Source organism: Cololabis saira, chromosome 23 (assembly GCF_033807715.1).
Source record: "Cololabis saira isolate AMF1-May2022 chromosome 23, fColSai1.1, whole genome shotgun sequence".
NCBI lineage: Eukaryota > Metazoa > Chordata > Actinopteri > Beloniformes > Belonidae > Cololabis > Cololabis saira.
Window position 1 is genome coordinate 17,998,961 of NC_084609.1, and position 11,980 is coordinate 18,010,940.

An 11,980-nucleotide genomic window follows, 5' to 3' on the forward strand; every position below is an offset into this window, starting at 1 on the left:
TATACGGCATATTGAAAACCTGCCGGTCACGTTGTCCAGTGCCAATGTTTTCTGTGGAAACCCGGGTTCCGAGTAAAGGCATGAATAGAGTGTTTTTCAAAAGTTAAGGGAAAATGCTCACCATTTGCTTTGGACTGTACAAACATTTTCACAGTTTTATAACTCCAACAAAGTTTCCCTTCTGTTTTTTCCACACACCACAGAAACTCCAGCCAATTGTAGTTCATATTACAACCTTTGTTTTTTTAGCTTCGGCTTCAGAGTAGCAGCTTTCCTTGGATGAGGGAAAAACCCCCGTTAAGTAACTGAAAGGTGACTGGTCCAGACGACGTAGTTTCTGCCTGAACACTTGAACCACAATTACAAAGAACGTAACACAAATATATTAATCGGCAACCATAAATCAATTTATATGAAAATCCTCATATAATCAGCAACATAAAAAAGGGCCTCTTCCTCTTCAATGTCGTCTGCCTTTTTCTAGAGGTCACGATACTGGAGGAGTCAAATCCCTGATCTTGAATGTTTTTGTCAAATGTATTTACACAGTACAAATATAAGTGAATCAGAAAAGAAAAAGGAGTAAACAGTTTTGTGTGAAGCTAGAGCAAAACTGTTACACAGAAATCGTGCCTAAGACTATTTGTCGCACAGGAAGCTGTTAGCCACAGATGAATCGAAAGGCGCACATACGTGCACTGCTGACGCCGACTTCAGACTGACTTCATACAGACCAAAAAAAAAAAAAAAAAAAAAAAAAGCCACATTTTTTTTCTTGCCTCTACAGCCCACTCCTCTAAAAAGGGAAGTATTGCTTCGGTTTACCGTTCGTTTTTCAGACAAAGTGCAACATAAAAAGCAACAGGGTTTAATAGATTAATGCAGAAAAATAAAAATGGCATGCCTGAAGTTTGTGGCTACAAATGGGTCAACTTGCAAGGCATTCATAGCCTCAAACACACACTCACCTCTGGTGTGGCCACGTAGATGACTGGCGTGTCCTCACAGCCAAATGATGGCAGGAACTGGTGGACAAAAAAAAGAGACACAGTTTATCATGATACCTAGTGCTGTTGTTTTGAGTTAAACATACTGGAGGAAACAGCAGCATGAATTCTGGGCTTACATAATGCAGCTGTATCTATTGTATTTCTGAGTCTCAAACACAGAAACAGATAAGCCGCATCCACACACACAGTCTTGGAAGCTTTCATTATTTAAAACTAAAAAGGATCTCAATAGTCAAGCCAGCAATGCGGCTCCAGGAGACTAACCAACATCACTTCTCTCTTTCATAATCATTAACATCTCTAACATCACCATGACATCTGTAGTGGCTTTAATCATCCCTCAGAGTGGATTTCTTCATCTGAAACCTAACACTGTAGGTATTTGTGAAATATATTTTTTAAAGTGTGTGTGTTCAAAGATTTTACACAATTATAAGAAGAAATAAAAAAGGACTTGACATTTGAGCGCACGGTTGCTGAAATTGCACATAATCCTTGTGAATCTGGCAAATCTTCTGTTTGTGATGTAGGAACTTAAAGCACTGTATTTAATAATGTTTAGTAAACATACACAAAAAGACTGCAAGATGAACCACTTCAACCTTGTTTAAACACACTTCACATGTCTCTCCCCTGGGCTTTTTTGAATACTGCTCAGACAGGTTTGATTGATTATAACTTGAATGTATTGACTTGGCTTGAGCATCCAGAGCTGCGGTTCTGCAGCAATCAGGAAGCTGCACGACAGAGACTGAGTACGCCGGCTGGTCACAATGGCGGTCGGTGTGAGCTCAGCTGTGCTGATGATACAGAGTAGGATACAAGTTGTTTCCTCTTGCTGTAGAAAGAGATGACATGAGGAAAAACTGCTGCTTCATCTAGCCGTTAAGTTTGGTGAAGAAATGGGGTTTTCTTCAGTCAGTTTTTCCTTATCAGGAGTCTGGGGTAGTTTTACAAGGAATCAACTGTTACTGCACGCCTCCATTACCAGGAAACACCCTGCAACAGGAATTTACAGGACCTTCTAGCTTAGACTGCCTTGGGGTAGGTGGCGTTGTTGAATCCATGCAGCAAACAAACGCAGAAATCATCTCAGCTCTTTGCAACTTGCTCTTGTCTCGGTTTGTTGTTTGGATTTAAGTTCACGTTCAATACTAAATTATGCCCCAATCCAAACTATCAAAGATTATGTTCCAAGCAAAGGCCAGTAGATCCTATCAGGGCCGTATATTGTTGTATCATGTTGAGCTAGTGGGGAAGAAACTGCAAAAAAGACAGGGTTGTAAAAGCCTGTGATGTTGACAGCTGGTTTAGCATTGAGTTATATAGCACTGACCTGCACTGACTCCAGAGTTAAAGGCCATGTTAGTTGTTAGCAGTTGCCATGACAACAACAAAGACAACATATTCTGATGTCAAACAAATAAGACAAATTGGCTAATTCTGATACGACCACCCAAAACCTCTGGATCTTCCTCCCATATGAAAATCCTGAAACTGGAATTTTTACATAAATTCACCCTGACCAGAGTTTCTAAAAATGTTCTTTGTGTGGGAAAAAACTCCCGGGTATGTGTGGTTGTGGATGATGGACGTGAATACACAGAAAACTGTGCATTCATAAAATGATTACGGAACAAATAAAAATGATTTACATCACTCATTCAGAGAAAGCTTCTTGCTGGAGGAAAAAAAATTAAATATAATCTAAAAAGGTTAAAATTAAAACAGCATGCAATTTATGGTTAAGCTCACAAGTGTCCTCTCACATTTATGGCTTTTTTCAGCTCCACCGTAAGGGTAGAGTATACTACTGGTTTGGTAACAGAAGGGTGAAAAAACAAATGGAATGGTACATTACACTTAGTTTGGCGCAGTTTGTGATATTTTAAGGATGGAAATCACAAATAATTGTGCATTGTACTGAGCTGAGTGTATTGTACTGAGTAGTAGCGTGCTGTTTGGGGGAAGTAGATTAAAAGTGCATGAGTTGAAAGTCTACTCAATTAAAATGAAAAACAGAGCCATAAATCTTACAAACAAGAAATTATAAAAGGATTCATCCTAAAAACAGGAGACAACTGAAGACTGAACTACAGAACAACTCAGATTAAAGCAAGATGAATGAAACTGCTTTGCACGGATGATTTCCAGCCTTTTACACGAACATACCTCTCGTCTGGACTCTGTGAGCATGTAAAGATAGTCTTCTGTTTGACATCTTTTCTGTGCTTATGTTGATTTACAGCGACTGCAGCGGAACAGATTACGGTACAACATTATCGTTCATGCTGCACGGTTTGCAATGAGTCTGTAATGTTTCTGGTGCAAGCCCACACAACTTCAACGTGAGCAGAGCTTTACTCGAGAAGCATAATCAATAACGCTCAAAGGCGTAGCAGTTGTCATTACTGTTTTATATAACTGAATAGTCCACAAGCATGGCATGGCCACTGCAAATCAATTCAAAACTAGAAATATTTTAGTGTTCTGGCATTTGTAAATGGTAAACTGTTGTTGCTAATGAATAAACTATATGGTGATGCAACTATTTTTGGCATGAAAGGTCCAGAGCTGAAATTCCTCTGGTGTGGACATCATATCGTGCTGGTTCAGATGAATTTCAGAAAATGTGTCTGATCAGCAAGAGCTTGACATAACAGACTTTAAAATATGTCTGATAAACAGCATAACACCACAGAGATGCTTTTCAGCAAGCTCAACACACATGATATGCAAAAATAGACCCCAAAAAAAGCAAAATGCACATGTTTTTAAAATTATATCTTCTTATAAGCCTTGAAAATCCCAAGTTCCAACCGGTTAATTATGAGAGCCTAGATTTTGACAACTCCCTCATATTTTAAACTCTTCACTTTGATAGGACCTGCCTCGCCAACTGTGGAATCAGTTAATACGCTTCAGCAAACTGAAATGTCTTACATGTTCGATGTATTCCTCAGAGTAGAGTTAATGAACTGAGTAACATGCAGCTACAACACCATCATCTAGCTTTAATACCACACATACGACCATAAAGTATCCAATGGAGCCTGAGCCCAAACTGGACAGACTGTCCAGATTTCTAATTAGTCTTATCTGAAGCATGTCATTAAAAAATGGTTATGTATGAGATACAGAGTTATTTGATGTTACCTCTCGGATTACCATCTTTCCATGAAAGCTCAGCAGTGTCCTTTTATTGCCTTGTTCTTACTTCATGATAGAAGATTCAGATTTAATGGGATGCAAGTCTTGATGTACAGATTGTTAACAGTCAGTCTAAACCAGGGGTCGGCAACCCGCGGCTCTAGAGCCACATTTAGCGCCGGCCTAGTGGCTCTCTGGAGCTTTTTCAAAAATGTTTTTTTCCCTTTTTTTTTCCTTTTTTTTTCTTCCTTTTTAATCTCGACATTTCAACTTTTTTCTCGAAATTTTGACTTTTTTCTCGAAATTTTGACTTTTTTCTGGACATTTCGACTTTTTTCTCGAGATTGTACTTCAACATTAATCTCGACATTTCAACTTTTTTCTTGACATTTTGACTTTTTTCTCGAGATTGTACTTCAACATTAATCTCGACATTTCGACTTTTTTCTCGACATTTCGACTTCGACATTTCGGCTTTTTTCTCTCAACATTTCGACTTTTTTCTCAACATTTCGACTTTTTTCTCGAGATTGTACTTCCACATTCATCTCGAGTGCATAAAGAAAAAAAAATCTCCCCCCAGTTATAACTAGATAAATGCAGCATGTGTTGCCTTCATTCTAAGGCTTATAAAATAATTTTTTTGCTACTCCAGACATATTTGTTTTTTGCGTCTTTGGTCCAATATGGCTCTTTCAACATTTTGGGTTGCCGACCCCTGGTCTAAACGGTTTTATTTGTGCACATAAGAGGCAAGTCCATCTCCAAAGAGCAAATTCAACACCTCTCAACGGTGCTCCTCTGCACAGCGTTACCAAACTCACCTCATGTTATAAAGATAGTTGAGAGGCCTGGTTTGGGCCTGGCACTAGCTGGAGTCAGGCCAAATGCAATGAGTTTTCAGGTAACGTTTTAGTAGCACCAACTGAGCTGGTGACAAAATGTGCTTCATTTATTTATTTTTCCCCGTCTAATTACATTTCCTCTCTACGGGGCCACCATGCTGCAGCTGAAACATGAAGTGATATGGCAGTCTGGTGTGTGATGTAACTACACTGCGGCTGATGATGTAACCGGCTCTGCAGGCTGATAGAAGCTGGACAACACAAAAGGTAATGCAGCATCACCTAAGAGCTCCTCAGACGGACAAAAGGAGAACAGGACAGAGAAAGAAGGAGGGGGACAACGGACAAACAGAGGACGCAGTAGTGGGCGGACAGACAAGGTCACTCAGGCAGCCATGCTCCATCATCATACAAAAAAAAACACCACAATGCAGATTGTCATCCACTGCTGACTGACATGTAGTACTGCTTAGTAGGTGATCAGTTACAGTCTCCAAGGTACGCATTCTCCGTAGCTGTAGTGCTAAATGTGTATGTGTGAATTAGGAGTGTGCTGAAATCCCCACATCTGTAGAAACCAGCTGGGTGCAACCTTGTGTGCACGCAAGAAGCTGCAAGGCAGATATCATCACTCATCTCTTTCTTCTGTTAACAAGTGATAAACATACACACAAATGTTTTGCAGACTTTTGTTTTTTTTTGTGTTACGAAACCACAGCCTCTTGTGCAGAAGTGGCTATGTCAAGAATGTCAAATGGGACCTTACACGCCATCTAAAAATATCTCTGATAATCTGGAACTTCTTTTTTAACTGGAAATTACTTTTACTTCCCGTTTTTCCATCAATTAACTTTAATTTTGACAGACATGCAATTTACCACTGCCACATAAAAGGACTCCGAAAATAAGTCAGAATTAGATCAGATGTTTCCTGCATCAGTGTTACATGACAGTGACAGACTATAATTGTGTGTTCAGTTACATACCTGACTGCTTACGACTGAAACCAGGTTGAACTCTTGGCTAGAGTTCAAAAGCAGTCAGGTGTACCAGCTGCAACAGCAGGACATCATTTCTGCTCCTGGTTCTGTTTTGTAAGAGGATTCATGAGACCTAACCTGCAATCCACCTGGCTTTCTCAGCTTTTATGGGTGTAAAAATATCTCCTAAAAATAACTTTTTTTTATTTGAAAGATGTTTAACATTGAATCAGCTTGGCTGGAGTGGCGGAGAGGCTTCATGTAGAGGACGAACAGGAGTAACAGGTGAAAATGTGGGTGAAGGATGACAGTGGTAGGCACACTGACTCAGTGGTGAACATGTTGGATAATCAGATGACCTGCCAAACAGAGTTTGAGCGCCTTTTGAAGCTGATCCCCCAGAGGCACGAGGCAGGTTTATGAAACCAGCACTGATGATAAAACGCAGGACAATATACCGGTCTCACTGTTGCACTGTCTGTATTTACTGATGTATAAAGATTTATACTTATAGTTCGACTAGAATAAAAGATTTTTTTTTAATTACTGTAGGATAGCAGTAAGAAATTCAACCTTTTTTGTTGTTTCCATTTACTTACTGGGTTATCAAATCGCTGATTTTATATATATATATATATATATATATATATATATATATATATATATATATACACACACACACACACACACACACACACACACACACATACATACACCGTATCATATATACATATATGATACAATCTTGTTACAGGAGTAAGAAATCTGATAACCTCACATCTTTTTGTCATTTTTTAACAAAGTACTACTTAATTCATCAAAGACAAAAATCAGTCAAGACATTCACAGTAAATCTAGTTTTAAATAAAAAGTTTACCCAAACGAATTTGTTTTTTTTTTCTCTTAACACCCAGGTTACATGACTACAACTTCGTCAAGCCAGAGTATTTGAATATTTGATTTGCAGACAACCACACTAAGGTGTAATTCAAACATTGTTTACCCCAACTGGTAAGCCATTTGCATCCTGAAACATGCAAATAATTTCACCCAAAAGTCACCAAGTTAACATGTGTCATTTGTTTAAAAGGAAGCAAATTGTTTACCCCGAATATGCAGTGCAAGAAATCATTTCTTGCAGTGCAAGAAATGATTGGCGTGGCAATCAAACTTTGCAAGTTGCACAATGTAAAATTGATAATATGGGATGTTGAGTATTTGATCCTTCAAAATACATTACCAATGACAAGAATTGCATTACACTTTGTGAAAATTATACGATAAAGAGAGAAAAAAAAACAATTCTATCGCTTTATTTGATATCCATTAAGTCATTGGCCTTTATTTAACCAGGCAGGTCATTAATAACACGTTCTTATTTACAATAACGGCCTGGCAAGTGACAAGGACCAATTGGGGGGAAAAGGATGTGGTCTAGGGATTAAAACACAGAAAAAAAAAAAAAAAAAAATGGCAGAACACCGGCCAACCCGATTGCCTTCGCCTTTCCTGGCGTGGTGAATTTTTTTTGCCCCTTTTTTTGTGAGTGAAACGATTTTTTAAATATTTGACTGGAACCTGAATTGAATTAGATACATATTTTTGAATGCTATGAACACATGGAAAACAAATTATTATCCAGCAATTCACAAAATAACAAAATTAACTGAATAAAATAAGTATCTTTCTTAAACAGAAACCTGTCCTGCTTAACTTAAAATCGTATAAATATATAAAATAATAGAAAGAAAGCAGAATATCCATTCTGTAATAGTGAACATTTTTTAGTGCAACAACAAAAGTGCAAACAAGTCTGTAGAAAACTTGTAAACATATTTGTGCCTCAAAGGCCATGACTGTAGGCTACAGTTGTAGTAAAACAGAATAAAATAACTCATGAACTCAACAGCTCAATGCCATTTTCCATTGGCATTTTATGAATATCACAGTAACGGCTGATTTATGGTTCCGCGTTAAACCGACGCAGAACCTACGCCGTAGGGGGCGCGTCGCCGCGTACCCTACGGCGTAGGCTCTGCGTCGATTTAACGCAGAGCCATAATTCAGGCTTAATACGGGACAAAGTGCGTCCCTTTTCAGCTCAATACGGGACGCGTACTTTAGTTTATAAATACGGGACGATTCCGTTTTTCAAGGGACGGTTGTCAACCCTATATATGATACTGTTGCCAGCCTGTTTCCATCAGTCCCTGCTGCTAGCTGCAGTCACGCTGTGGTTAGCTCCGCCACAAAGATCCGCACAGCTGTCCTAAATACCGCCTTTATTCCCTTTATTCCCGCTCTCACCTCCGTGTACTGCTGCGGCTGGTCCCGTGTTGCCTCTGCGGGGACTTGACTGGTTTGTACCGTGGTTTACGGTGCAGGGAGCCGGGCAGACTCGTCCATTGTGTGGAGGAGATGCTGAGCGACCGCTCTCTGTCTGCAGCAGCGTTAGCTCCTCACGCCTCAATTATGGTTCCGCGGTATCGACGCAGAGCCTACGCCATAGGGTACGGCGTAGGCTATAATCAACATCTGCGTCGGTGTAACGCGGGACCATGAATCAGCCTTCACGCTCCGCCGTGAGACACTACTGCTGATCGCTACCGTAAAGCCTCAAGCAAGGACGCAGTCACATTTTAATCTGTTTAATCAGAATTAATCAGACAGTGGATTTGACTCGGTTATTTTCGCTCACTGTGCAGTAAATAGACGGTTTGTAACTGGTTCAAGTGCAGAGGTGTTAAAAGTATTCACATTCATTACTCAGGTAGAAGTATAGATACTAGAGTTTAAAAATACTCCTGTAGAAGTTGAAGTATCAACTCAAGTTTTTTACTCAAAACTACTTAAAGTATAAAAGTAAAAGTAATGTAAGGGGGAAAAGGCCATTAAGGACAAAAGCCATTGAAAATGAATGCATCTTAGTATAATGCAAATATATTAAAGAACCATATATGTGTACTATTGAGCATTAACATGTGTTTCAGAGAGCAGGAGATATGATGACTAGTTGCCTATAAGTATTGTAATGATGCAAAAAGTCAAACTTCAGAGGCATGTTATCATTTATCCTAACCTTTATTGGAATGTACATCCAAGTTTAGTTGCAGGAATCTGAGGGAACGGATGTAAGAACAAAACTGGACAAGAACAAATGTGCCACAACCACAACCAAATTCACTCTATCCGGATGGAGCAATTTAACTGGATAGTTTTTTTTTTAAAGGCCTCTGTTAGCCCTGATTTAAAGGAGCTGACAGTTGGAGCAGACCTCAGGTCTACAGGAAGTTTGTTCCACCGGTGAGGAGCAGAATAACTGAACGCCGCCTCACCTTGCTTGGTTCTGGTTCTTGGGACACACAACAGGGAGCTTCATAGGGAACTAACGGATCAAGCATGTATTTTGGTCCAAGACCATTCAGGTCTTTGTAGACCAGCAGTAAGATTTTAAACTCTATCCTTTGACTCACTGGAAGCCAGTGTAGTGATTTCATGACCGGTGTAAAATGGTCCAGTTTCCTGGTGTTTGTAAGGACTCTGGCAGCAGCGTTCTGGATCAGCTGCAGCTGCCTGGTTGATTTCTTGTTAAGGCCTGTAAAGATGCCATTGCAATAATCCAACCTACTGAAAATGAATGCATGAATAAGTTTTTCCATGTCTTGTTTAGACAGAAACCCCTTAATTCTAGCAATGTTTTTCATGTGGTAATAGGCAGATTTAGTGATAAACTTTAGACGGCTGTTGAAGTTCAGGTCTGAGTCAATAATTACACCAAGGTAAGTAAAGTTATTTCTATTTCTTCTGGCGGTTGGGGATATACCACAATTAACATTTTATACATAACTATGTAAAGTAACGACACTGTGTTGATTTGTATTGTTGCTTTAAACGTGTACATTAGTGGTGCAGTTTGTGTTTTCGTCTTTCTTAACCTGTTTGTGGCAGTTAATCTATCCAGGACCTGTAACTGTCCAGGAAACGGGGAGGTAGCATCTCTGTAGACACCTCACACCCAGGACACAGTCTGTTTGAACTACCGTATATAATCCATCCATCCATCCATCCATCCATCCATCCATCCGGACGGCGCTACAGATCACTGTACGCCAAAACCTCCAGACTCAAAATATCAAAATGATTACATTCTCCAATAGACTTACTAGATCCACCCCATTGTTCCAATCCCTTAGTATTCTCCCTATTTCTGCGGTAAATGTTTTTCAAATTTGTTTCTTTGTCTATCAATCCATCCACAAGCTACTTCCAAGCTGTTTTCATTCTTTATTTCAATTCTATTCCCAAATTCATCACTTTAATACTAGGTCTGCAAACAATCTCCATCCCACCTTTTTCAGGAGTACTTCTTCCCAATTTTCAGTTAGGTTCAGAGGTTCATCTTTATTGGAACACCTTACCACTCAATATTAGAGAACGCTCGAGCACAAATAATTTCAAAAAACAAATCACAACTTTTTTGCTAACCCAGCTTAGCAAAATTTAACAACTAATTTCCAGAACTTCTCTTCACGTCCTCATCAGATTCCTGTTTTCTATTCATTTAGCTTATTCTCCTTAGTTGTCCTATGTTTTACATATCTCTGTAGATATTGTTTGTTTCCTTATAGGAGGACCACTCGACAAGCCCTTATGGGTTTTTTTGGTTCCTCCTGCACATTTTTTTCTGTTACATTGTATTTCTTTTTTTGTTGTTGTTTCCTTTTTTTCGACATACTGTTTGTCTGAATTTTTGGAGGTTGTATACTTTTTTATGTGCAAATAAACTAAACTAAACCTAAACTCAGAGACATTTTCTTCCTCCAAGCTCCAAGCTTGCTCTGATGAACTCTCATCACTCAGTCTCAGAGTAATCAACCACTGTGCAATAATAATAACCACAATCATATACCCTAACAATGCACATTTCAATAACCATGTCTACCTCATTTATACTGCTCTACCTTTCACTTTAAAAAAAAAAATGTATATATGTCAATAAGAGCTGTCATTTGCCTATTTACTGTACAGTGAGCGAAAATAACAGAGTCAAATTCCCTGTCTTGTTTGACCTGACTTGGCCAAATAAACCTGGGGCCGGATTCACAAAACATTCTTAAGGAAAAAAATCTTCTTATGAGTCATTTTTTTCTTAAGTTCAGTCTTAAGAAGAAAAAAGAGAAGTTTCTTCTTAAGAAAAAACTTCAGAATAAATGGTATTCTTGAAATAAAAGTTTTCAAATCTGTTCTTGACTTTTTTCTTACCTTTAAGACAACCTTGACCTGTCTTAAAATTTCTTCTGTGAAAAGGTAAGCCTCTAATATCACCGTTTCAACACATTTTAAACAAGTTTAGACTAGTAGGTCATAGTTTGAGGATATACTTTGTAATTAATTACACAAAGAGCCTGTTAACTGTTTGTTAGCATGTTATTTAGCGTGGTAGTTAATTATTATTAATTTTCCCCAATAGTATTTTTTTTTCGCACATTAATCTCATCCACCATAACCTCAAACTCCTGCCTTGAAAAGTTCCTGCATCTCTTTTTCTCCTTCTCCATGTTTAGTGAGTGACTGAAGGTTAAGACGCAAACTACCTGTATATATGTTGTTTGTTGGCGCGTGCAATGCAATTACATATTTTAAGAAGTTCTTAAGTAGGAAAAATAAGACATTCGTAAGAAATGACAGTTCTTAAGACGGTTCTTAAGAAAATATTGAGGAATTGCACTTAAGAACCTTCTTATGAACTTCTTAATTTTAGATCTTAAGATCATTCTTAAGAACATATTGGTGAATATGGCCCCAGATTCTGATTCTGATGTAAAGCACTTTGAATTGCCTTGCCTTGCCTCACCTCTGGTGGACGTTAACGGCCACTACAGGCGCTGCTTTGCTTCGGCGCTTTTCTACTATGTTTACGGTAATGCCCCAGCGCGGTGACGTAGAGCAGGCCAGCCAATCAGAACCAATGAGCGTCCAGGAGGGGCGGGGCCAG

At 38.9% G+C, this 11,980-nt stretch overlaps 1 protein-coding gene across 3 annotated transcripts in view; it reads right to left on the reverse strand.

The window, feature by feature from the left end:
* Positions 1 to 8,439, reverse strand: part of LOC133424104 (protein PHTF2-like) — a 47,114-nt gene extending 38,675 nt beyond the window's left edge. For all 3 annotated transcript variants that reach the window (XM_061714529.1, XM_061714530.1, XM_061714528.1), the window contains exons 1-2: positions 8,293 to 8,439; positions 969 to 1,025 (exon numbers count right to left, since the gene is read on the reverse strand). The gene's annotated coding sequence lies outside the window, so the exon portion shown is untranslated. The remainder of the gene's footprint in view (positions 1 to 968; positions 1,026 to 8,292) is intronic.
* Positions 8,440 to 11,980: the final 3,541 nt, after the last annotated feature.